We start from the raw sequence: 25,954 nt of genomic DNA, 5'->3' as shown, positions 1-25,954 counted from the left end.
TTTAAAAATAAAGAGATATTAATATTATTAAACAATTATGATCCAATGTTTGAAAATTTACGTTTAGGTTTGTTAATAAATAGAGAATTTAAATCAGTTCCTACTAGCTAGCTTCATATCAATGAGTTTACTGTTACAAGATCTTTGGACTATGCACTCGGCAGCCGACGTCTTCCTTAATAACATGCAACTGTTTCATACGCTATGGTATCAAAAGTACCCTGACACCTATTCGTGGATGTCTTCGCCCTACAAACCAACCAACCAACCATTTCCGCCCTTCGCCTTTATGACGGCTTAAACTATGCTCCGGAACACTTTAAGTGAAGTATCTGAATGTCTATGGATGAATGGCAACCCATTCCTCCTCAACAGCCCACTCCAGAGAAGGTAATGATGGTGGACGTTGGTATTTGGTGCGAAGTCAACCTTCTAGCGCTCGGAGGTATTCCACTGGCTTCATGTAGGAACTACGGGAAGTCCATTGTGTGTCAGGAATTTTATTGTCCCGGAACCATTGCCTTACGGGTGATTCTTCAACAGGATGCATTTTTATGCTGATACAATCATCGTCTCCGAAGTGTTCCTCCACTGTTCACAGCATAATTTATAATGCAGTAAAATGTCTTCATATCCTTCCACATTTATGGTAGCATTTTCTGGACCGCAGTAAGGTAACTACACCACAACCACGAAAATACACCCCCCCCCCCACCCATATGTATCACTATCTCCTTCGTACTACACATGACAGTGGAAAACTTTCTGCAAGCATTCATCAAACCGAAACGTTTCCTGCGCATTTCTACAGCACATAGTGAGATTTATCAGCCTATTTCAGTCATTTCCAGTCACACATTTCCCAGTGGAGACACACATTACATCACGTGGAGTGTCGCTTACTGCTGAGTATAGAAACGTATGCCTTATGAGGAGCCACTCGAGCGATATACCTCATTTTTTTTAACGCACTACGCACGTTCATTGCGCTGACTTGGCTAATACTGGCAGCTTGAGACTCCCTAGCGATTCCTTCCGCTGGTTTCATGCGATTTTTAACTACTCCTGCACAACAGTCGACGATGCCTGTCCGTCAATACATGAGGTCCGTCTTATTAGTTTAGTTGTAGTTTGTTCCTTTGCTTTTCCATTTCACAGTCACACCACCAACTATCGACTTGGTCAGATTTAGAAGGTTTGGAATGTCCGTCTTGGATCTGTTACTTGGGTGGCTTCCAGTGACTAGTTCTTACTATAGAGCTAGAGAAGGTGGGTTACCTGCCATAGTTAGACGTATTGGTGGGACGAAAGGGCGATGATACACTTGGTCATTCGATATATAGAAAGCCCATTCGCACAGACCTTTACTTGCAAGCCGCTGGTTGCCACCATCCGGCACAAACAATGGGTGTTTTGAAAACATTGATTCACCAAGCCCACGTTATCTCTGACACCGAAAGTTTGCAAACGGAACTGGAGCACCTGCAGACTGTATTTCTGAAGAATGGGTATTCATTCCAGAAAGTGGAGAGAGCGCTGCAGACCTGTAAACGACGGAACAAAGATGAGGAAGAGGCCTTTACAAAGACTGCCTATTTACCATATGTTGTTAATATTTCAACGCAAATAGGTATAATACTAAGAAAATATAGAGTGAAAGCAATCTTTTGCCCTCCCGCAAAAATTTGGTCGCTGTTGGTATCTGTCAAAGACGGCCTAGAGATGCGCAAGGCAGGTGTTTACAGGATTCCGTGCGAATGCGGCAAATCTTATATAGGACAAACGACGCGTACTGTGCAGGACCACATTGCAGAACATCAGCGACAATACTTGCCTTCTTCAGCCTTGTAAAGTCTGCCATCGCCGAACACTGTATTTCCACTGGTCATGCCATGAATTGCAATGAGCCAAAAATTGTGGCCCGTACGTCTAACTTTTCGAGTTTTGTTATTAATGAATCTGTGGAAATACGACTGTCTGACAATGAGTCTTTCATTAATTGCGACGGCGGTTTCCAGTTGAATTCGGCATGGAATCCAACCGTCGAAAAACTTCGTGTCCTCCGTAGCCGGCGTAGTTCTGTGATGGAACCGCGGGAAGACAATCAAATTGATATCGATGCGGCGAGTTTTCACCACGGAGGGCGCGCGGCGCAGCAGAATCGAACACGCTCAAGTAGTGCTCGCGCAACGCCGGGTGAACCCACCACGCATGTGCCGGAGAGGCGTTAAATACCAGAGCTCAGGGAGTTTTCACCAGTATCACCTGAAGATGGCCAGAAGACTCTGCGCCGAAATATTGTGGCTGGAAGTTGCTAACATCCGGCAGTTCTCCCGAAATTTTGTGGAACGACTAATTCCTGTTGGAAGTCACTGAGCTCTCCCGACCGACCTATTCTGGTGTTACTGTTCTCTACTGGCTGCTCAATACTCCCCGTCTCCTTTCATTCATCTAGTGATCAACTGCTCATTGCATAGGGAGTGTCCAGATAGAGTAGTTGATAGCTTTTGGAAATTTAAGGGGCTCCGGAAAGGCTCAAAATCATGAAAAGTTCAATTTTTACTTTTTTGCGTTTTCTGAATCTGCAGACTATTACCTTTTAATAGATATATAATTTATTCAATTCCGAAGACTACAACTATTTTTAAATTTTTTTTTAAATGTGTTCTACATGGGCGTGACCCACTGTGGCGCTGTTAAACTGCTGTCAAATGGTGTTATTATTAACGTCCGTTTTCATCAGGTACATTTTAGTGATGTGAGATAAAGTATGTGTTGTGGCTAACCTGTGATGGTTCAATATATATCGCTGGTGTGATTGTCGATTGTTTCATGTTTATTTACTCTGTCGTTATCTCGAAAATATTCGTAATTAATTCTGTTTCTTGAGTCTCTGTTTTGTTGAAGTATAATAATGAATAAAAGTAAAGTTATTATAAATCCTCTGAAGGCTTTTAAGAAAAGGAGAAATGTTGGAAAGCCAAAGGTATGTGTTATTACTGTAAATAATAACATTCTAACATGGTACCGAGCGATGCTTGCTTTAGACAAGGAACGCCTTCGGGCTGCAGACAGGGCTGTAAAGAGTCTAGAAATACAAGCAAGAGTAAACAGGAGGAGGAACAAGAGGAAGCTGGAGGAGGAGTTTGCAGAGGATGAAGATAATCCATCCTATGGACCTGGAATGCACTAAAAGTTAATCCAATCTTTGTCGCTCGATTCCCAAAACTTTTATTTTCTCATACTAATTACATGTTTTCTAAGGATCTTCCAAACATATTTGTTTCAAACTTTCAGTAAATGTTACACAGTACCTGCTGCATAATTTAACACAGCCCTTTTCCAAAAAACTGTATATTTTTGAATATATAAATAAAAAATTGCAAAAAAATGTTGTGAATTTTCATTACAATTGAAAAAAATCATCTTTAATAACTGAACTGAAATTTTGTAAAATCCCTGTGTTAAGTTGTAGCCCATATTCCAATAAATAATCTGTAAAAAGTTCAACATCCTACCTCAAATACTTTGTGAGGAAAGATGTAATTTATAAGCGTTATTTTAACATTGCAAGTATAGGGCGTTCCGGAGCCCCTTAATTTGTGAAGATGAGTATTCGAGTTTAAAACTGCTTCGTACTGCTTTAGGAAATTAATACTCAGGCACTGAGCTTTACAGCCTATAAATAGAGGTAAAAGCGAAGAGGAACAGTTCATAAGGCTGTTTCGTTGGCAGAGAACGTAGATTTTGGGACTACAGAGTGGCGCAAGAAGCAGAGACAGTGACGAGAAGAGCGTCCCGTCGCAAAGCCGCGGAGCCCAGCTTGCCCTCGCGGTGTCAGCGGCTAATCCGGCACCAGCTGCCCAGCGTCCGCGCAGTGGCAGGGCCCTTCTGCCAGGAGAGGAGAGGGCAGGGGACAGGCCGAGTCCGGCGTAATCCAGTTCAGGACCCAAGTCCGCCGCGGACCGCCGCTCCCGCGAGGGCGCGTCGGCGCGGCACCGGCGCTGCCTGCGGTGACTCGCGTCCTGAATACCAAACGAGCCCCGGGTATTCCCTCCCTCAGGGGAGGCGCCACCGAGTGCCCAGACGCCTCCGCCTCAGTCCTCTGCTCTCTCCTCCATGAAATTAGTGGAAGTTACATGTCAGAGTGACCAGCCGAGCTAACAGTACGGTCCCCATCTGCTAGCAAGCTTAAGCTTAACTACATATCCGTAAAAAAAATGCTGTACTGTATCGAGCACCCCATAACACGGTGCAGAATGTTACGAGGGGTGTTCAAGTCAGTTTTTTCCTGAAAGCGGATCGGTTTTATTCAGAATTCGAATACACCGTATTATTCCCCACTCTTTTCGCTACAAAACCCTATTTTTCAACATAGTTTCCGTCCGATAAGACGGCCTTACACCACCTTACTGGACGAGCCTGTATGTCCACACAGTACCACTCTACTGGTCGACGTCGGAGCCAACGTCTTGCTGCATCAATAACCTCCTCTTCATCCATGTACAGCTTTCCGCGGACTGACTTTCCTGGCTGTGGATGAGGCTTTGAACTTCTCCTTCAGAGGAGAAGTGGTGTGGCACCATTCTATGGATTGCCTTTTTTGTTTCGCGTTTGAAGCGATAAACCCATGTTTCATCGGCCGTGACAATGTTCGACAAAAAATTGTCGCTATCACTTACGTAATGCGTGGGCAATTCCTCCCAGATGGTCCTTCGTTGGTCCATATGGTCTTCTGTTAGGCTGTGAGGAACCCATCTGGTACATCTTCGAGTGCCACAACTGGTGAACGGGTGTGTCGGCACTACCAACAGTGACGTCCGAGCAATTCCTCCCAGATGGTCCTCCGTTGGTCTTTATGGTCTTCTTAGGCTGTGAGGAACCCATCTGGTACATCTTCGAGTACCACAACTGGTGGAAGGGTGTGTCGGCACTACCAACAACGACGTCCGAGCAATTCCTCCCAGATGGCCCTACGTTGGTCTTTATGGTCTTCTGTCAGGCGGTGAGAAACCCAAATGGTACATCTTCGAGTGCCACAACTGGGGGACGAGTTTGCAAGCACTACCGACAGCGACGTCCGAGCAATTCCTCCCAGATGGTCCTTCTTTGCTCTTTATGGTCTTCTGTTAGGCGGTGAAGAACCCATCTGGTACATCTTCGAGTACCACAACTGGTGGACGTGTGTCGGCACTACCAACAGCGACGTCCAGTCGAGCAAAGGTGTGTTTGATTGTGAGTCGTTGATGGCCTCAAAAGAGAATGTACGCTCGTGTCAGTATTGCAGGAGTCACTGCTGTGTGCGACCAGTCGGCACGCGAAAGATCTGAGAGGTTTTCGCGACCTTGTTGTGATGGTGACAGCCGCCTCATGCAACGACTCGTGTTTTTGTTCACTGCCAGGTCTCCGTAGACATTCTGCAACGGCCTGTGAATATCTGAGATGCTCTTGTTTACCGTCAAAAGGAACTCAATGACAGCTCTCTGTTTCGAGCCCACCTCCGTTACAGACACCATTTTGAAGGATACGCTGCCAACGATCGGAAACCCGTGAAACAATAGGTGATGAAACGTGAATATTGCACAGTATCCTATAACAAATTACGCATTTTTTAACCGAAATTGGTCAAGCAAAAATAGACGTCTGCATTACTTATTGAACGCTCCTTCTACATATATACGGCATATGTGTCCTAAGATTCGTCAGAAGAGTTTTCTCTGAGGTTTTGCCGCTTTTTGGGTGCGCAACTGGTGCCGGCGGGCCGCATTCGGCCCGTGGTTGGTTTCAATCCGGCCAACGGAAGAAATTCGGGGCGAACATAAAATGTATGTACTCACAAAAACAAGTGTTTTGAGGCATACTTTGTTTTAGGGGAGTTTCGGGAAGCAGTGCCGTTCAAGTCGGTGCGCTGCCTCATAAACAACCGCGTCATAAATGCTGTAATTTTGACTTAATGTGGCCGGCCTTAGTGGCCAAGCGGTTCTAGGCGCTTCAGTCCAGAACCGCGCTGCTGCTAGTGTCGCAGTTTCGAATTCTGCCTCGGGCATGGATGTGTGTGATGTCCTTAGGTTAGTTAGGTTTAAGTAGTTCTAAGTCTAGGGAACTGATGACCTCAGATGTTAAGTTCCATAGTGCTCAGAGCCATTTGAACCAACAAACCTGACACAAAACTGAGCGGTACTGAAAAAAGCTTGAGGAGAGAAATTAAGGTTGATGCCACTGCTATCAACAACAAGTAGCATGGGTGAATGGAAAATCAGGAGGTAATAGAATTCTGCTACATTGGAGGCATCTCCTTAATGGAAAAGCAAGTATGATATTATAAGTACACTAGCGCATGCAAAGACGGAATTCTTAACTAGAAGAAACCTGGCGGTAAGAAACTCAGCCCATATGTGTTCGGGTGAATGGACGCGTAACGTTGAGCAACTGAGCACCCAGATGAACAAAGAGCTGCCAACAGAGTTTCCTCAACGACCGTTCAGCAAACGTTGGTTCACGCGCTCAAACTGATTGCTGCTCATCGGCGACGAATGCTAGAATTTGCAAGTCAGTAGCACACATGGACGTCCATTGGGTGGCGACAGATGAACTTTTCAGATAAATTACATTTTGTGCTCTGTCAGACGTCTACGGCGTGAAAGGTCTGAAAACAAACACCCTGCAACAATCGTCGTAAGTTTCCAGGCCAGAGGAGGAAGCTTTGTAGTCTAGGGAATTTTATCGCGGTATTCACGATGTAATCTCGTTAATCTGTAAGGGACAGTGGATCAACACAAGCAGGCGTCTGTTCTTGGGGAGCATGTGCACCAGTACATGCAGTTTGTTTTTCCTCTACGAAAATAACAATGTAACGTGTCCCACAGCTCTCAGTGTACGCGCTTGGCTCGAAGAGCACCACGATGAGTTTACCGTACCCTACTGGCGTCGAAACTCTCTTGGTTTAAACCAAACAGAGAGTCTATGAGACCACCTAGATCAGCTTTTAGCGCCATGGGTCGTCAACCGACTAACCTGGAGCAGTTGGCCACGGCATTGGCGTCGACATCTCAGTACACCCCTGTCGCTATGTTCCGAGTTTTACTTTCATCCTACACGTCTCTCAGCGGTCCTTGGTGCAAAAGGTGATGTGTTATATATATATAAAACTGCTATACATCATACTGGAAACAGGAAATGATAAAAGAAAGGAAATGGTTTAAGAAAAGCGATAAAAAGACGATAGGATAGACCAAGTAGTAACAGATCACTTCACCTCCACACCCCAGGGAGGAGGTGTCGGAATGTGAGTTCGAGCCCAACACCGTTGTACAGAGCCACTCAAGGTTACTTACTAAGGTATATTGATATGGTGGGCCACTTAATTGTAGGTAGTGTTTAGAGATTTACCGTGGCAGCTGGTACAGTAACTGTTATATCCACAGATTAACACACATTTGCGAACAAAAAAAAAAATTATTAGGTGAAGCAAGGCCACCGCTTAATTTTACAAAAAGATAAACTTCCTTCGAAAACAAAAAGCTTCTTTTTCTGCCAAAATTTTATAACAAGCCAAAGAATTATGCCACCTTATTGAATTGAAATGTTAGCAACTGAACTTAATTTACGTTCCTATGTCGGGATTTCTCTCGACGCTTTCCGGCGGATGCCGAGGAAGTAGACGGGCGCCGAGTCCGGGGTCGTTGGCCAGCGTAGCAAAGACGTGGCACCTGGACGTTCCGGCTGCGTGGAAGTCTCTTCCGGGCGGCAGTCACCGGCGGGTCGAAAGACGCCTGCTTTCCTTTCTTCCAGCAATTTAACACGGCGGCCCCAGTCTTCCTCCGCTGATTCCGGAGTGGTGATTGGCGGCCGTTGGCGATCCCTGATTGGCGGATGGTGATATCATGGTGTGACCATCCACGCCGGAAAAAAGGTTCGTGCGCGAGCGTAGTTCGCGGCTGATTGAATGTTTGGCGGGAACGCCTCTAGCGCTGGCTGGCGGAATGCGCCCGTACTAAGTTGCAGTCGCCGCTTAACTCTGCCGCGGTAGCCGACCGTTGCGTTTGTGTGGCTGTGCGCGCCACGGCAGTAACCACACACAAAGTTATACATTCTACACCGTGTCTGTATGCTATGTGATAAAAGAGTATTATTGATGTATGCTATGTATTGTCTTCTCATGTGTTTTATCGCGTGTTTACTCTTATTCTAATTTACGCTATGTGTTAAAAAATCTACGTTATTTCAGCAATACGTTTTACGTAGCACCTCGTTCAACAACTGGCCATCACTATATGATAAAATATGTATGTCTGATTTGATCTACGGTAATTGTTCCCCTATTTCGATGTCTACATTTTCTTCTTCGTGTGTTACGTCCTCTGTATCGTTGTTGGAGGAGTCAGTAGCACTGCAGTCTTCATCTGAACTGATCTAGTGGTCTCTTGGACATCTGCTACGATCATGCAATGTCGAACTTTATTTATACGTATTTACGATTTATTTGGCTTGTAGCCCAAATTACCTTTCTTTCTGCGAAGATAATTTGATAAAGTCCAAGCGCCAGTAATGCAACATCCCACAGATCCAAAATTGCTGTGATGTGCTTTCCATTGAAGCTGGAAGAGTTCAGTGCAATGTCGCTAAATAACTCTTTCATTGCATTCCGTTAACCCAAATCTGAGGTACAGAACGATAAACTCTACATCCGTCAACCTATCCTTATTGATATGTATCGCTGTTAACGTACCACTAACAGTGCCTGAACAACAAACCTGATGGTCGAGCGGTTCGAGGCGCTTCATTCCAGAACCGCGCTATTGCTACGGTCGCAGGTTCGAATTCTGCCTCGGGCACGGGTGTGTGTGATGTCCTTAGGTTAGTTGGGTTTAAGTAGTTCTAAGTCTAGGGGACTGATGACCTCAGGTTTTAAGTCCCCTAATGCTGAGAGCCATTTGAACCAACAAACCTGACACAAAACTGAGCGGTACTGAAAAAAAAGCTTGAGGAGAAAAAGTAAGGTTGACGCCACTGTCGTCAACACCAAGTAGCATGGGTGAATGGAAGACCAGGGGGTGATAGGATTCTGCTACATTGGAGGCATCTCCTAAAGGGAAAAGCAAGTATGATATTATAAGCACACTAATGCATCCAAAGACGGCATTCTTAAGTAGAAGAAACCCGCCGGTAAGAAACTCAGCCCATATCTGACAACGATTTTTCTGAAAATGTGAATTAATATGACCTCTTGTCAAATGTCTTTTGATTTCATCATGGCTTTTCCGGTCTGGTTTGTGAATATCAGCCAACAGACAAAAGTAGATAATGATAATAGTTTGTGATCAGAGTATGTTAATACAAGCTTTGGACGCTTGACAATGGCTTTTTGCGTAAAGTCTGTTCATAGTAAGTTCGATCGTGAGTGATTTTTCTGAAAACATTTCTTTATCAAACTTCGTAGATTGAATAATTCCAAAGTTTTGGTTCGTGCTGGACCATTGATAACATTTGTAACACGGAACCTTTAGCCATGCTAAGACGCTGTTTAATTGGAACAATAGCTTGCAACATAAATGAAACACAACATTAAATAATATTACTGTATTCACAAAATGTTATACTAAAGTAAATTACGTAGATCCTTACATTAATTCTGTTGCTGTGTGCAACTGTGAGTACGCCTAGTGAAATTACGTCTCAATAAAATAGAATAATTGCGGTGTGCCAAATAATTATCTGCAACATGAACAAAAAAGGTGCCGTCTTCTCGACAAGACAACTGAACTGCGAAATTATTCTAAAGTTTCAGCTGTTGCACGCCACATTCGATACAACAGCTTGTAATAATTAATATCATAAGATATTCTTTATTTACATACTGAACTTATATTTAAGTTTTCACAATGTGTCCACACAGATCAAATCAGACAGATATATCTTACCAAATAGTGGCTGCCACTTGTTGAACCAGGTCCTACGTAAAACCTATTGCTGTAATAACATATATTTTGAAGACATAGCGTAAATTAGAATAAGAGTATATACACGATAAAACAAATGGGGAGACAATGTATAGCATTCATAACATGTATGAATAGGACTCTTTTATCACATAGCATACAGACACCATGTAGAATGTATAAGCTTGTGTGGCTGGTTACAGTACCAGCTGCCACGGTAAATCTGTAAACACTAGCCTAGAATTAAGTGGCCCATCATATCAATATAGCTTAGTAAGTAACCTTGGGTGGCTCTGCACAAGGGTATTGGTCTCGAACTCACATTCCGATACCTCCTTCCTGGGGTGTGGAGGTGAAGTGATTGAAATGATCTGTTACTACTTGGTCTATTCTATTGTCTTTTTATAGCTTTTCTTAAACCATTTTTTTCTTTTGTCATTTCCTATTTCCAACATGATGTATAATCGTTTTATAGATATGATACATCTGCCATTTACACAAAGAAAGAGGACGAAAGACCTCCACGTGGTGCTGCGTTGGCAACGGAACCCGCTGCATCAGCTGCGTAGCATGGGAGCCACTCGTTGGGGGCCGTTGGTCCCAGTTAAATGGACTGAGTAGACCACTGTGGCCCTCACAAAAGTTATTACGTGGCGGGTCCTTATAGTCCAAAAAAGAAGCTAACATAAAACATGCATGGAAAGACAATGTCCCTGAACAACCTACAAAATTTTGTAGGCATGGATTGTTCATTTTGAATATTACAGTGGCAATGTCAACATTGTGTTAGGCTTGAGTATAGAGCAGTATTGGAAAGTGTAGGATAGTGAACCCGGAGATGAAGGTGCGGATTTACACACTAATGGGTAGAATTACACTTTAATGGGTAGAACGAACAACGCAGTTATCTGGTAAGAACACGAGATAACTGACATGACTGAAAATATAACGAAGTGTATAAAGAAACTGGATGAACACGGACAACAATGAATGTATCCAGAATAAAAGTGATATAGTTGAGCTACAAGCCAAATTATGGAATGGGAAAAGAGTTACAACAGGGCTACGTCGTCATGAAATGAAAAGTGTTCAGGTTGCACAAAAGAGTTTCTGTCGACATTTCAGAACCTGTGCTCATCATCAAATAAGAGAATTCGAAATTTCAAAAGTTATGGTTCCTATTTTACAGTACCCTGAAACTGTCAGATCGGAATCCCATATAAGCCTGTGAACCATAAGTTGGAATTCCAGCATAAGATTTCAAGCAGATTTCAAAAACATACTTGTTTCGTATCAAAATGTGTAGATTATCTTTGTTTCATTTCCAAATTGGGCATGGCTTCATCAGAATAGTGATATTTGTAAACGAAGTGAGTACTTCACATGATGGTTTATTAATTAGTGTCAGTCTCAACATTTTATTGGCAGGGAGCCAGCAACTTTATTAAATTCCTTAAAGTGTTTGCTGACGATTCTGTCAACAGTTGCATTATTTATATTAGGTATTGTGTCTCACTGTTTAGAGACACAAAACGCGTGGGTGTTTTCAGCTCGTTACTAAATGCAAATAAGTAGGAGGTCGAGTTGATAGGTGCTGAAGGAGTCCAGGTTGCAATAATATGCGGTACGGCACACTGTTAGAGAGAAGGATTATTATTCAAGAAACGCATAGTACAATGGAAATTACTTACCTTCAGTAGTTTGTAGGACTGCAGCTGCGGCTATGAACTAAAGCTCGAGACATGGAATACCATGAACTAATACAACATATTCTCAGAGAATCAATGCAAACATTACAGAACTGGCTGAGGGCCGATTATGAAAGTGCGTCTGCCTAGGTTGAAATCAGACCCCCACAACCGCACAAGTGGTCGACTGTGAAGAGCGGACAAATTGAATAGCTGGGCGGCGGCCATTGGAGTGGTAAACTGACGCGCGGAGTTCGAATGTTTATACATCGCTTTTGGTTATAAAATGCCTTCCCTTGAGTTAGGTCACAAACATAATGCCTCATTTAAATACGTTACTACAATATACTTCTTAATTTATGAACAAACAGCAACTAGTCACTGTTTAAGAATTTATCTTACGTACTACATGGAATCTGCCGTAGCTAAAAGTTATGTACTGGACCCCTAGCAGTTTTCGTAGTTCATTTACGATAGATGTACGCAAAATGCATCAAAATACTCTAAGATTTGCCCACTATATTAATAGATATTTTCTGACTCTACCTTGCTTTAGATTTTATGAGGAGAAGTGCTTTGGCAACTCACGACCAAATTATCAAGTTTCAACCTAATCTAGACCATGAAAACACTACCGATCAGCCAACTTTCTTCAAAATATTCAGAACATATAAAATGGTATTCTGTTGGTCGGAAATCTTGCCTTCTGACAGCGTTTAACCATTTTTGTAACAGCTGTGGTTTTGAGAAAGGAAACCTGCAAATAGATGCACAGACATTATGCTAATACCGTGTTACAAAATCATTTATTAAGTAAGTGCACTGACATACAAAACAACTTAAAATATTCACATATCTGTGAAATGTAATATTCGTTCCTTTCTCGAATTTATTTGTACAATTAATCGCTGCACAACTCTTCACCATTGTACTTCTTTTGATTGGAACATACAGACAGTAGAATTACGAGTAACAAATACTGTATGTATGCCCCAACAAATATACAACGTTGAATCAGGGTCTTCATGAACAGTCGCCGGCCGGAATGGCCGAGCGGTTCTAGGCGCTACAGTTTGGAACCGCGCGACCACTACGGTCGCAGGTTCGAATCCTGCCACGGGCATGGATGTGTGTGATGTCCTTAGGTTAGTTAGGTTTAAGTAGTTCTAAGTTCTAGGGGACTGATGACCACAGCAGTTGAGTCCCATAGTGCTCAGAGCCATTTGAACCATCTTCATGAACAACAATACTACACAACACATCAGACTACAACCACTATAATGGCGTCCAGCCGAAGGTTCAAATTATCCCGCGACTGCAGCGCCATCAGTGAGTCTAGTTATTTTTTACAAGGTCTTTGGTTGAAATCTAGCTAAGAAGTGAACGAGGCACACTCCAGTTCCGTCGAGCTGCACTGCCCGCTAGAGTGCGCTGCGCTCGGCAGACGACGGGCTGCCAGCCTTGCGTTGGCGCGGCGTTGTAGTAGTATCTGTGGCAATGATACTACATTAGGCGACTTGATTCAGTTTTACGTGGTGGGAGGAATGCGTGGATTGTGGCACTCATTCTGCAAACATTTGTAAAGCATATGTTGCTACTTTGATGTTTATTTTTAAGTGCTGCTAGTGCAGCCTACAAGGCCAGGCTTGAGAATGGAGCTGTAAGATTCGGAACTAGTTGCCTAATATAATTACTGCAACTGTTGACAGAATCTTTAATAAACGCTGTGAGCAATTAGTGTAAGATCTGCTCTCTCGTATCGTGGAGTAATTTTCCTATAGACAGTGTACTGATGAGTGACTGTAATCTACAAACGATGCGGAGTAATTTGATTTCTTATTTTGCTAAAGGGTTTCATGAGTGTAAGGTTTATTTTAAATGTTTACTACAAACATTAATCGCAAATTAAGTTTCAAGTTGATATGTGGGTAGTTTATGTGTCGACAGAAGTGGACAACGAACGCCACAGACCTCTTTCTTTGAATACTTCGAAATCACAAGCTTCCTCCATATGAAACTTCTTTAATAATGGAAATGCGAAACTGCCTAGCCAAAAGATACAGATAAATTTTGTATTTAGTTCGAAAGCAGTGATTTGCGGTAATTTATGGCTACAAAATATGTTATCAGCATCTTCATGCACTAAGACCTTCGACTTACTACTATCTTCAAATTTGATCTTATCACTTTGTCTTTGGCTTTCCCACTCTGTGGCTACTAAATTATTATAATTATGTTGATGTATGTGCATATCATGGAACGAACTAACGGTTATGCTGATGTAGATACTACAGATTTTGCTCTGGTGTTTTGCTAGTCCTATTGAGAATTTCCCTTAGGGTTTAACACACGTCGACAGCGAGCTCCTTTAGGACGAAGAGCCTGCTGGAGTAAGGCGAAACTGGAGAGGGAAATCAGCTGCTTTCCCTTAAGAGAAAACTTCCTAGTATTTATTTTAAAAGCTTTAGTGGAAGTATGATATGCCGAAATTAGCACATGTGAATGGAGCCATACATTCCAGATGCAGGTACAGTATCACAACAGTTGCTCAATCATGCTCAGTTTCCTATCAGAAGTGTTACGTTGCTGGGAACCACGATAGTCGATCTGTCCTTTAACTTTAATATTGGAACCCCACACATTTCTTTCACTCCCCTTCTGTCTCTCTCTCGGCATCCAAAAGAACAAGGAGTAGGAATAGGCCGTCCTATAGCCCTGCTCTCTTCTTAACATGAATTTGTCTTTCTTATCCCCGAAGTTTTTCTGTCAATATGCTGGTTGTGCTCTTCGGGAACAAAATGTAGGAGACCATATTTTGATGTCAAAAGTACTGAGATATCTCGAAGACGATGATGTCGTCCATGACAGTCAGCATGTATTCCGAAAACAGCGATCACGTTAAACACAACTCGTGCTTTTCTCATATGGCGTCTCGGTAGCTACGGAGCGATGCTTTCGGATAGTTGCACTGTTTCTTGTCTTGCGAAAGGCACTGAACCCCGGACCATTCTTAGATTTAATATGTGAACTACGATCATATGGCGTACCAACCGAGATGTGTGACCGAATCGAGGATTTATTCCTGCGGAGGACACGGTATGTTATCTTCAATGGAGAGTCGTTGACTGACGTGGATGTGACTCCATATGTGCCTTGAAGAAGTGTGTTGGGTTCCTTGCTGTTCATGTTGCTTATTAATGTTATTGCATACAATAATATTAGTAATCTCAGACTTTCCGCTGATTATAAAGTTATTAATAATAAAGCCCTGTCTGAGAAAAGCTGCACAAACATTCGTTCATGCCTTGATAGATTTCAAAATGGTGCAAATGTTGTCAACTCACTTGAAATATTCAGAAACGGAAAACCGTGCACTTCACAATAATCCTGTAGCCTGCCACATTATTTAAGTGTCTAACCGTACTGTGGTCGGCGCCCACCCCTCGTAGGGTTGGGCGGCCACCCTCGTTACAGATATCGGACGTTATAGGCTGGGCAGACAGGTAATCGCTTGGAACAGCTGTCTGACCCCAGTCGCAAAACTGCGGCACAGCTGTTCCGAGCGTCACCATCGTCAGCCGGATGGTGTATTATCTGCAGATGGCCTACTACTAGAGGCCGAAATCACTCATATTTTTAATACGTAATTGTGCGATCAAGATTGTTTCTTTCTAGTTTAACAACTATTAGCCGGACGCTGTGGCCGAGCGGTTCTAGGCGCTTCATTCCGGAACCGGGCTGCTGCTACGTTCTCAGGTTTGAATTCTGCCTCGGGCATGGATGTGCGTGATGTCTTTAGGCTACTTAGGCTTAAGTAGTTCTAAGTTTAGGGGACTGATGACCTCAGATGCGAAGTCCCATTGTGCTTAGAGCCATTTGAACCATTTGAACAATTGTTAACATAAAATCTTCATTACACAAACAAATACTGAATCACATCATGTGCCCCCTCTCACTCCTTTTAAAATAATTTTCTATTTGCGATTATACCAAACTGACTCCTGCGGTGAGTGAAGCAAAAGCTTGCACGAGCTCGGTTTGGCACATTTGAGAATATGTGTAATGAACGCAATTATTTCAGTCCCCCGCCCCACCCCAACGCCCCTCTGTGCTACCCCTCTCTTGCTTAGCGCAGTGACAGTAACTTGTGCGGATGCTGGCATGCCCAAGTTGCCGCTGCGCGTAAGCTGTTGTTGTTGTTGCTAGTTGGGCCACCCTAGCCGCCGCCAAGATGGGCCGAGTTGTTCATCAGTATTTGCGGGTAAGCCGTAACAAGCGCGGGGCCTCCCCTTCCCTCGCCGCCCCTAGCCACTCTGGGAATCCGTAATTGTGTTCCCTGCTGGATATGGCCGCACCCGTCGCGTACCGTCTGGTTCCGCGCTATAGGCACGCGCGTCGAATCTGAAACCGTCTCCAGACTGCTTAAAGGCTACACAACGTGAAAGAGAAAGCTGCTTAGCACAGATATCGGAGTCCTGACGACATTGTAAACATCCATTCCACCTTCATTCACTCTCCACATGCAACTGACAATCAGTAATGTCGAGGTGTTCATGACAGTTTTGGCCGGCCGCGGTGGTCGAGCGGTTCTGGCACTGCAGTCCGGAACCGCGGGACTGCTGCGGTCGCAGGTTCGAATCCTGCCTCGGGCATGGGTGTGTGTGATGTTCTTAGGTTAGTTAGGTTTAAGTAGTTCTAAGTTCTAGGGGACTTATGAGCTAAGATGTTGAGTCCCATAGTGCTCAGAGCCATTTGAACCATTTTTTTGACAGTTTTGCTGGGCTATTGATACGAACACTTTTATTTTTTACCACACCATTTGACACATCTACCAGCAAGTTATGTACAGAAAAAACAACATCGGTATTTGTCTGGAACCGCGCGACCGCTGCGGTCGCAGGTTCGAATCCTGCCTCGGGTATGGGTGTTCGTGATGTCCTTAGGTTAGTTAGGTTTAAGTATTTCTAAGTTCTAGGGAACTTATGACCACAGCAGTTGAGTCCCATAGTGCTCAGAGCCATTTTTGAACATCGGTATTTACACCACATACAGCTCTCTTACTGATGATGGAACAAGATGGAACAACTGAATTACGTTTACCGAGAGAGAATAAACATAAAGCTTAACTCAGCATTATCTACCAAGAAGTGAAACTCTACAATGACTTTCCCTCGAGAGGTTAAAGAGAGTTTAAGCGATGTTAAGTTTAAACATTTAATTACGATAGAGTATGAAAATAAGTGAGTGGTATTAATCTCACAGGTTTAATAGTAGCACTTTAAACATTCAATTATGATAGAAGAGCGACATTATATAAATAGAATCATTATGAAAAAATGAGTGGTGTTAATCGCACAGGTTTAATAGTAGGACAAATCAAAACTTATTACCTTTAAATGAAATTAAGTTTATATAAACCAGTGGGAGAACATGCTGTGAGTGGTGGACTTAAACAGTGAAATGCAATAAATAGAGACATAAGTGCACATAAGTTTTACGAACTGTGCACCCCGTACAAGCGGCACTTATAGAAGTCAAGTTATAAAATCACGCTTACTATCCTCAAAAAAGCGTCATAACAGTAAGCTTAATTGTATCCTGGACTCCACCAAACCTGAACAAAAGTAAAAGTGTCTTTTATACGCACCCAGATGTCGCCTAGGATAAGTCACTTGAATATGCACACCGGCGACAGACACAGGTTCCTCCAGGTCTTACGACCAAGTGAGAAAGACCGTGAGTGCTGCGCTTCCGAGCCTCATAAACTCATATTATCAGGTAGCCTTCACCTTTTTATTAAACCAACAGCTTTATAAAATGGACCACCACTCTAATTTAAACGCACTATACAGAGTAGACAAAAGTCGTGAGATGCCTTGTAATATCGTGTAGGACCACCTGTCGCAAGCATAGAGCAGCCACTCGACCTGGCCTGGACTCAACGAGTCGTCGGGAGTAGCCCGCAGAAATACTGAGCCATGCAGACTCTATAGCCGTCCATAATTGCAAAAGTCTTGCTTGTGCAAGATTTCGTGCATGAGTTGACCTCTCGAGTACGTCCCATTAATGTTCGATGGGAATCATATCGGCCAATGTGGATGGACAAAACGTTCTCTCGAATAGTCCAGAATGTTCTTCAAAGCAATCGTGAATAATTCTGGCCCGATGACATAGCGCAATGTCATCCATAAAAATACCTTACTTGATCGGAAACATGAAGTACATGATTGGCGGCGAACGGTCTCCAGGTAGCCCAACATAACTATTTGCAGCCAATGATCGATTCAACTGCACCAGAGGACCTAGTCCATTGGGCCGGCCTGAGTGGCCGAGCGGTTAAAGGCGCTACAGTCTGGAACCGCACGACCGCTACGGTCGCAGGTTCGAATCCTGCCTCGGGCATGGATGTGTGTGATGTCCTTAGGTTAGTTAGGTTTAAGTAGTTCTAAGTTCTAGGGAACTTATGACCACAGCAGTTGAGTCCCATTGCGCTCAGAGACATTTGAACCATTTTTGAACCTAGTCCATTCCGTGTAAAGACAGGCCACACTATTATGCAGCTACCATCAGCTGGCACAGTTCCTTGTTGACAACTAGGATCCATGGATTGGCGGGCGTCTGCGCCACGTTCGCTGGCCCCTGTGGCCGAGCGGTTCTAGGCGCTTCAGTCCGGAACCGCGCTGCTGCTACGATCGCAGGTTCGAATTCTGCCTCGGGCATGGATGTGTGTGACGTCCTTAGATTAGTTACGTTTAAGTAGTTCTAAGTCTAGGGAACTGATGTATTCAGATGTTAAGTTCCATAGTGCTTAGAGCCATTTGAACTATTTTTTTTTTTTTGTGCCACGTTCGAACCTTACCATCAACGCTTACCAACTGAAATCGAGACTCATCTGACAGGGCCACTGTTTTGCAGTCGTCTAGAGTCTAACTAGTAGGTGCCGAGCCCCGGAGAGGCGCGGCAGCCAATGTCGTGCTGCTAGCAAAGACACTCGGGTCGGTCGTCTGCTGACATAGACCATTGAAGGCAGATATAGTTGCAATGTCCTAAGGAATACATTCGTCGTACATCCCACATTGATTTCTGCTGTTATTTCACGCAGTGTTGCTAATCTGTTAGCACTGACAGTTCTACCCAAATGCCGCAGCTCTCGGTCCTTAAATTAAGGATGTCGGCCACTGCGTTGTCCGCGCTGAGAGGTTGAGCCTAAGATGTGGTATCTTCGGTACACTCGTAACATTGTGGTTCTCGGAATATGGAAGTCTCTAACGATTTTTGGAATGGAATATCCCATGTGTCGGACTCCAGCTACCATTCCACGTTCAAAGTCTGTTAACTCCCTGCGGCCATAGTCACGTCTGAAAGCTTCTCACGTGGATCACCTGAGCACAAATGACAGCTCCACCAATGCACTGCACTTTTATACCTTGCGTACGTGATACTACCGCCATCTGTATATATGCATATCGCTGTCCCATAACTTTTTGTCCCCTCACTGTATAACATAGGTACTGATGTTGAGAGGAGTGCCTGCCATGTCTAATCCTTTTGGTATCTCTCAAGACAAAATATGTCAAACAGTACTCGAATAATTAATTAGTTTACCAAACACGTGCACTTGCGTTCCTTAATAAATATGCAGACACATACTGGAATACAATAACACCGATGTCTTTCTTTGAAGCCCCTTTCTAAGCTCTTTGTTGTGATGCAGATTTTACAACAGAGGTACCTCATTCAAATAACCTCCGTCATTTTAATGGGTATGAGCCGTGGTAAAAATTGCTGTTTTAAAGAGCTCCCCGCAGCGCGTTCTGTAAAGCAGTCGCACTCCGTTTCTGGCGGTGGCGCCGCTGTGGCAATCGCAGCCTTGGTGTCTCCCTTTGGTGGAAAAGGGGAAAGGTTGCCTGTTCACGTGCATTTAAGGGGCGCCATCAGCTCGGCAGTTGATCAGTCCGAGGGAGGCTGGGTTAGTCTCGCGTCACCAGTTGCTGGTCTGCCTCTCGTTCGCATTTGTGCGGCAGGGAGTGTATATCTGTCGTCGGAGTGCTAGTATGGCTGTCGTTTGGATCAAACTTTAAAGACAGAAAATGAGAGTCTTGCCACTCCGCCAGTAACAGAACTCAGCTAGTGGTCGCCCGGTCGGGGCTGTGTTGTTCCTGCATCTGAGTCTGCGCGTTAGGCCGCCAGTCTTCTCGAGTTGCTTGAGCAACGGTCATTGGCGGTTGGATTGGTCGGATGGTCGGTCGCGCACTGAGACACGACATGACTGGTCCGCCTTGAGCGTCGGCGCATGTGAGGTCGCCACAAGAGTCCAGTGGGCCGCACCGTATAGAAAGGGGTATTGGCTTCGCGGTCGACACGCGAGCAACAGGAGTCAAACCACGACATCGGGCTGGCCGGGGCGAGCTGCGACGCGGTGAGACGGGTGATCGGCGCGCCTTCCTGCGTCCGTTGAAGCGGCTGGCAGCGGACGGTTCGGGAGAGCGTTGGGGGTGCTGCGCCAGGTCTTCGCCAGAAGTCGCAGTTTATTAGAAGTTAAGTGATTGGAGACATGTTGTTTCATTTACTTGTTAAATTCTACTTGTTTTCTTCGTGAGGTCACCAGCCGCTTTGTTTTGGGGTCGTCCCACCATTCTTCTCCTTTTGCCCACCCGCGGGAAGGTGGTTATTAATGAATTGGGTGGTCCGTTTTCCCTTGTGGAGTTGGGGCGGGTTAGAGCAAATCTGCGGTTCGGGTTGTTCAGTAATCCCCCCGTCAATCTGCCATACGTTAATAGCTGCCTCTGTCATGTTTGTCGTTTTGTCGGATTCGGTGTTAACGAATTTATTGCTTAAAGTGTAAAGGCCGAATTCCTGAAATATGTTTTTATCTTGTCTATCATCTTGCGAGGTGTTATATGTGTAGTGTAGAGCATGTTGGTACATTTTATGTAAAATTGCATTTCATGGATTTTATTTAAATGGTTATTTTAGTATATAAAGTTGCCACCCTTCCACAGTAAGAGTTCTTTTAAAAACAAGTTGCACTTTCGGTGGCAAATAATTTTTAATGTGAGTGGTTTGCAGCATCTCCATCCAACTTAGGGGTGCACAGTTTATGTGTTTGTGTGAGTTGTTAAAATTTTTAATTTAAAATAATCTGGTGTGTTGCAGATTTGCACCAGTGTAGTCTTTCAGAGGTTGTTGTGAGCGGTCGTGACTACGGCCGTGTTACAAGGGAGCGGCAAAGTTCTCAGACCGAAAGCTCATACTTAAGAAAATAAAAAAATTGTTATTTCTGCCTCTGAAAATATTGTAACTTGATATTTACAGGTTGCTTTCTGATTATAATTTTAAATCTGTTTAAAAAAACAAAGGGCTTTTAGGAATAAAATTTCTATTTTTTGAAAAAAAAAATTAATATGTTTCATCAGTTACCAATTGGCAACTACTTCCTCGCTCACATAGTGTGATTAAATGTGTTAATGTTCTTGATGAATCGCTAGTAAATAAAGTAAATTCTTAAGAAAAGGTTTTGAAAGTAAATTCACGGTTCAGGGTACTATAATTAATTGATAAAATTGTCTCTAAATGAACCATCAAAATGGCTATTTTACGCAGTAAAGGAATGTTAATGTGTTGTAGTATTCTTAAAATACACTGAAGAAGCAAAGAAACTGGTGCACCTGTCTAATATCGTGTAGGGCCCCCACGAGCACGCACAAGTGCCGCAACACAATAAGGCATGGATCGACTGAAGTAGTGCTGTAAGTAGGCTGTTTATGTTTTCTTATTGGCAACGTTACGTAGCGCTCTGTATGAAAATCACTGGCTGTGCTGCGTGCAGTCTGTGGCTAGTTTTCATTGTTGTCTGCCATTGTAGTGTTGGGCAGCTGGATGTGAACAGCGCGTAGCGTTGCGAAGTTGGAGGTGAGCCGCCAGCAATGGTGGATGTGGGGAGAGAAATGGCGGAGTTTTGAAATTTGTAAAAAATGGATGTCATGAACTGCTATATATATTATGATTATTAAGGTAAATACATTGTTTGTTCTCTATTAAAATCTTTCATTTGCAAATTTAGCAAAACGATTTTTAGAGGCAGTTTATCGTTAGTATTCATAACAAGATTCCCTGTCATTAATCATTAGTTCCTGAGCACCGAAAAAGTTGTCAGAGGCTTCACACGATCTTAAATCCACATGAGATAGCACAAATGTGTATTACGAAGCAACTTTAAAAATTAATTCTTCGTTACGCGGAGTTGCACTTCACACACTAGTTCGAGATTTGCCACCTCGAATATCCATCGTAGACTGCCTGTGAACTGTATCAACAGTTTGGCGCCTGCCCTTTTAGGGCATCCATGTGATTTGATCCATCCTTTCCATCTATAAGCGCTGACATGAATTCAAACTTCTAATTAGAACCGCCTGATGAATTGAGTGATATTTATATTATTATTAACAAGTCGTGAGTGCAAATAATATCATCAGCACCGCCGAACCTGTATATTAATACTTGATAATAAATAATAATTGATAAACTTAGAAGATTCGCCACTTGGCGCCCAGCGTTGTATATGAATCCCCATTGCCTCTCTCTCTGTTCCAGGACGATACGACTCTTGTTCGCCCGGCCGTTGTCACACTATGTGACCAGGGCTCGATACATCGATATTTTTCCCTAGGAATATCGATAATTACGACCACACCTACCCATGATATATTGATAAACCGACACAAAGCGGCAGTATTTCATACGATATTTTTTCAAAATTTTCGGAAAATATTTGAATTTGTTCTTTTGAAATTTTAGTAGGACATAAAATTTCTTTTACCGTGTGAAAGCGTCTCACTACTTTTTGAGCTATCACCTCTTCCAACCTTTCTCTTTGAGTGTGTGAAGCTTTTAGAAGTAAAAGAAGAACTCTGACTCACTGGGGGGGGGGGGGGGGGGGCGGGTTGATGGTGTGAAGAAAGAATTTTTAAGCCATCTAGTGTGCCATTTCTTCACATCGACCTCCGTCAGAAACATTTGCCGAAAATGATGACAAAAAATCTAAATCACAAGATAGGTCGTTGCCGTAGGGAACTGCTGATGCAATCGGCGTTCGGCAGTACCAATAAAAACTACAACGTTTAGCTTCACCACACAGTATTGACAATACAACTGCTAGGCCACTGGCGTTCGCAGAAATGAAGACACGGGGAAGTCAACATGAAGTTTTCCGGACAATTCCGAAATGTGACGAAACCGAACGGTGGACCCACCACACACCTTATATTGTTCCACTTACGTGCAGTTACCATTCTTAACAAAGTTGTTTCAGTTCTTGCTCTGAGGAGATAGGCAGGCTGCTAGCTTATTGATTTACAGAATATCTAATAATAAATCGGTACCTAAATACCCAGCTTAAAACTGGCAGTTTACTTACAATGTGCAGCCACTATTTTTATAGCCATGAACGTCGATAATTTTTCGTCTTTATATAGATATATGATATCTTCTTCCAGTAAATCGAGAGCTGTTAATGATAGATTTTTAAATATGAAAATATCAACCATCTGGGGCGTCGTTCGGAGTCTATCTTGTGATCCTATCTACTTGCTAACCTGCCATAACAAAACATTCCTGTCCTTGCGTATTAAAACACAACAATAAAAACATAAAAAATGAGGGCAGGGATGTGGCATAAACCAAACACTTCTACCGACGTGATGCCAAAGGTTCTCGGCAACCTTACTAATATAACTCTCTGTTCTCGTTGCATGATGTTCCTATGCTATGCTGGAAGTTGCGCAGCATGCGAAACAAACCACTGACACTTTTGGCGCACGGTGATACGTTCTGTTTGTAAGTAAGGGTAGCGAGTAGTGATCCATGTTAAGCCCAACCAGTTTGTGTATTTTCTTGGATGCTCTGCCGGTCGTTAATCTAGTGTGTTCGTTAAACTTCTGTCGTTCATCTAAATGCACTCAAATATAACTTGTTATCTGCCTTCTGCGGACGTGAGTGTCCTGCAGTTATATAATTGGATTCCTCGCTAGTATCCATTGGAGTTAGGTATAGGGCGTTTCGTGTGGTGCTATCCGTAATTTTTTGTGGTTGCACCACTGGCTAGTGCCTGTGAATAACTGCGTGGATTTTTATTCGAGTTGCGCCCTTCATTGAGCTGAGACCAGCGCTAAGAACATCTGCATAGGCCGTCACTCGTTTTCCACGGTTTTCCATGTGGTGTAGTGGGGGTTCAACAACAACATCCCAAAGAACAAATCGATTCTTGCGGGCACTCTTCGGTGGCTCTTTTGATCACTTTCTAGTTACCCGGGCGCTATTTCACCAACCTGCTTTCAATAGTCTGATAGGCCATTTCAGAACGCATTTCTCTTAGTTGCGCAAACATCGCGTACTAAACAAAAAATTTCGAAGGTGAACGAAATATCAATGAGAATGACAGTTGCATGTTTCCTGTCCACGTTGCTGACTATGTGTAGAGCTCGTTTGACTGAGATATCGATTGACGTTCTTTCCCTGACACCATACAGATGCGGACTGCGGATAAGAATTTGTATGTGCGGTTGTAAACGACCACAAAGTAGCTAGTGCAGGAGCTTGGCCAACGTGTTAATCAAGAACACAGGTCGGTATGTCTTATTATATGAGAGATCCCTGTCGTCGGATTTTCAAATGATCACTGCACTTGTAGCTTTGCAGATTACAGACCGCCGTCCAAGCCGCCACACATGAAACGATCTGTGGTGCGACATTTCTGAGCGTCTCAATATGGATACTTTAGGAAACAAAACTGGAAGAAAGCATGTTTGAAGAACACGACATTCGAAAAGTGATTCTCAGGTCCACTCTGAAACGCAAATAAGTGTGTGAGACAGGAGAGGGGGGGGGGGAGGGAGGGAGAAGGTGGAGGAGGAGGGAGGAGGCTTGGATATCGCTTAAGCTCGTTGTTACTACGTTCTCGGCTGACAATAAAGACTGACATGAAATTCGTGTATTAGACATAAAAGTGTATGAAAGACGGTCTTAAAGGCGCTGGAAAACCAATAAGATGGGAGGCCACTGAGGGTTGCCTCACCAAAACGTTGTTGTTGCTGTTGTTGTTGTTGTCTTCAGTCCTGAGACTGGTTTGATGCAGCTCTCCATGCTACTCTATCCTGTGCAAGCTTCTTCATCTTCCAGTACTTACTGCAACCTACATCCTTCTGAATCTGCTTAATGTATTCATCTCTTGATCTCCCTCTACGATTTTTACCCTCCACGCTGCCCTCCAATGCTAAATTTGTGATCCCTTGATGCCTCAGAACATGTCCTACCAACCGGTCTCTTCTTCTCGTCAAGTTGTGCCACAAACTCCTCTTCTCCCCAATTCTATTCAATACCTCCTCATTAGTTATGTGATCTACCCATCTAATCTTCAGCATTCTTCTGTAGCACCACATTTCAAAAGCTTCTATTCTCTTCTTGTCCAAACTATTTATCGTCCATGTTTCACTTCCATACATGGCTATACTCCATACAAATACTTTCAGAAACGACTTCCTGACACTTACATCCATACTCAATGTTAACAAATTTCTCTTCTTCAGACACGCTTTCCTTGCCATTGCCAGTCTACATTTTATATCCTCTCTACTTCGACCATCATCAGTTATTTTGCTCCCCACATAGCAAAACTCCTTTACTACTTTAAGTGTCTCATTTCCTAATCTAATTCCCTCAGCATCACCCGACTTAATTTGACTACATTCCATTATCCTCGTTTTGCTTTTGTTGATGTTCATTTTATATCCTCCTTTCAAGACACTGTCCATTCCGTTCAACTGCTCTTCCAAGTCCTTTGCTGTCTCTGACAGAATTACAATGTCATCGGCGAAACTCAAAGTTTTTATTTCGTCTCCATGGATTTTAATACCTTCTCCGAATTTTTCTTTTGTTTCCTTTACTGCTTGCTCAATATGCAGATTGAATAACATCGGGGACAGGCTACAACCCTGTCTCACTTCCTTCCCAACCACTGCTTCCCTTTCATGCCCCTCGACTCTTATAACTGCCATTTGGTTTCTGTACAAATTGTAAATAACCTTTCGCTCCCTGTGCTTTACCCCTGCCATCTTTAGAATTTGAAAGAGAGTATTCCAGTCAACATTGTCAAAAGCTTTCTCTAAGTCTACAAATGCTAGAAACGTAGGTTTGCATTTCCTTAATCTACTTTCTAAGATAAGTCGTAGGGTCAGTATTGCCTCACGTGTTCCAACATTTCTGCGGAATCCAAACTGATCTTCCCCGAGGTCGGCTTCTACCAGTTTTTCCATTCGTCTGTAAAGAATTCGC

At 43.4% G+C, this 25,954-nt stretch overlaps 1 non-coding gene across 1 annotated transcript; it reads left to right on the top strand.

Moving 5' to 3' along the window:
- Window positions 1–17,944: 17,944 nt before the first annotated feature.
- Trnas-gga (transfer RNA serine (anticodon GGA)) lies at window positions 17,945–18,028 on the top strand. Its single transcript is given in 2 exon segments — window positions 17,945–17,984; window positions 17,994–18,028. It is a non-coding gene; the product is annotated as a tRNA-Ser (tRNA).
- The last annotated feature ends 7,926 nt before the right edge of the window (window positions 18,029–25,954 follow it).

This window comes from Schistocerca cancellata, chromosome 9 (genome assembly GCF_023864275.1).
Source record: "Schistocerca cancellata isolate TAMUIC-IGC-003103 chromosome 9, iqSchCanc2.1, whole genome shotgun sequence".
NCBI lineage: Eukaryota > Metazoa > Arthropoda > Insecta > Orthoptera > Acrididae > Schistocerca > Schistocerca cancellata.
The sequence above is the reverse complement of the archived record's forward strand: the minus strand, read 5'-3'. Positions and strand labels throughout refer to the sequence as shown.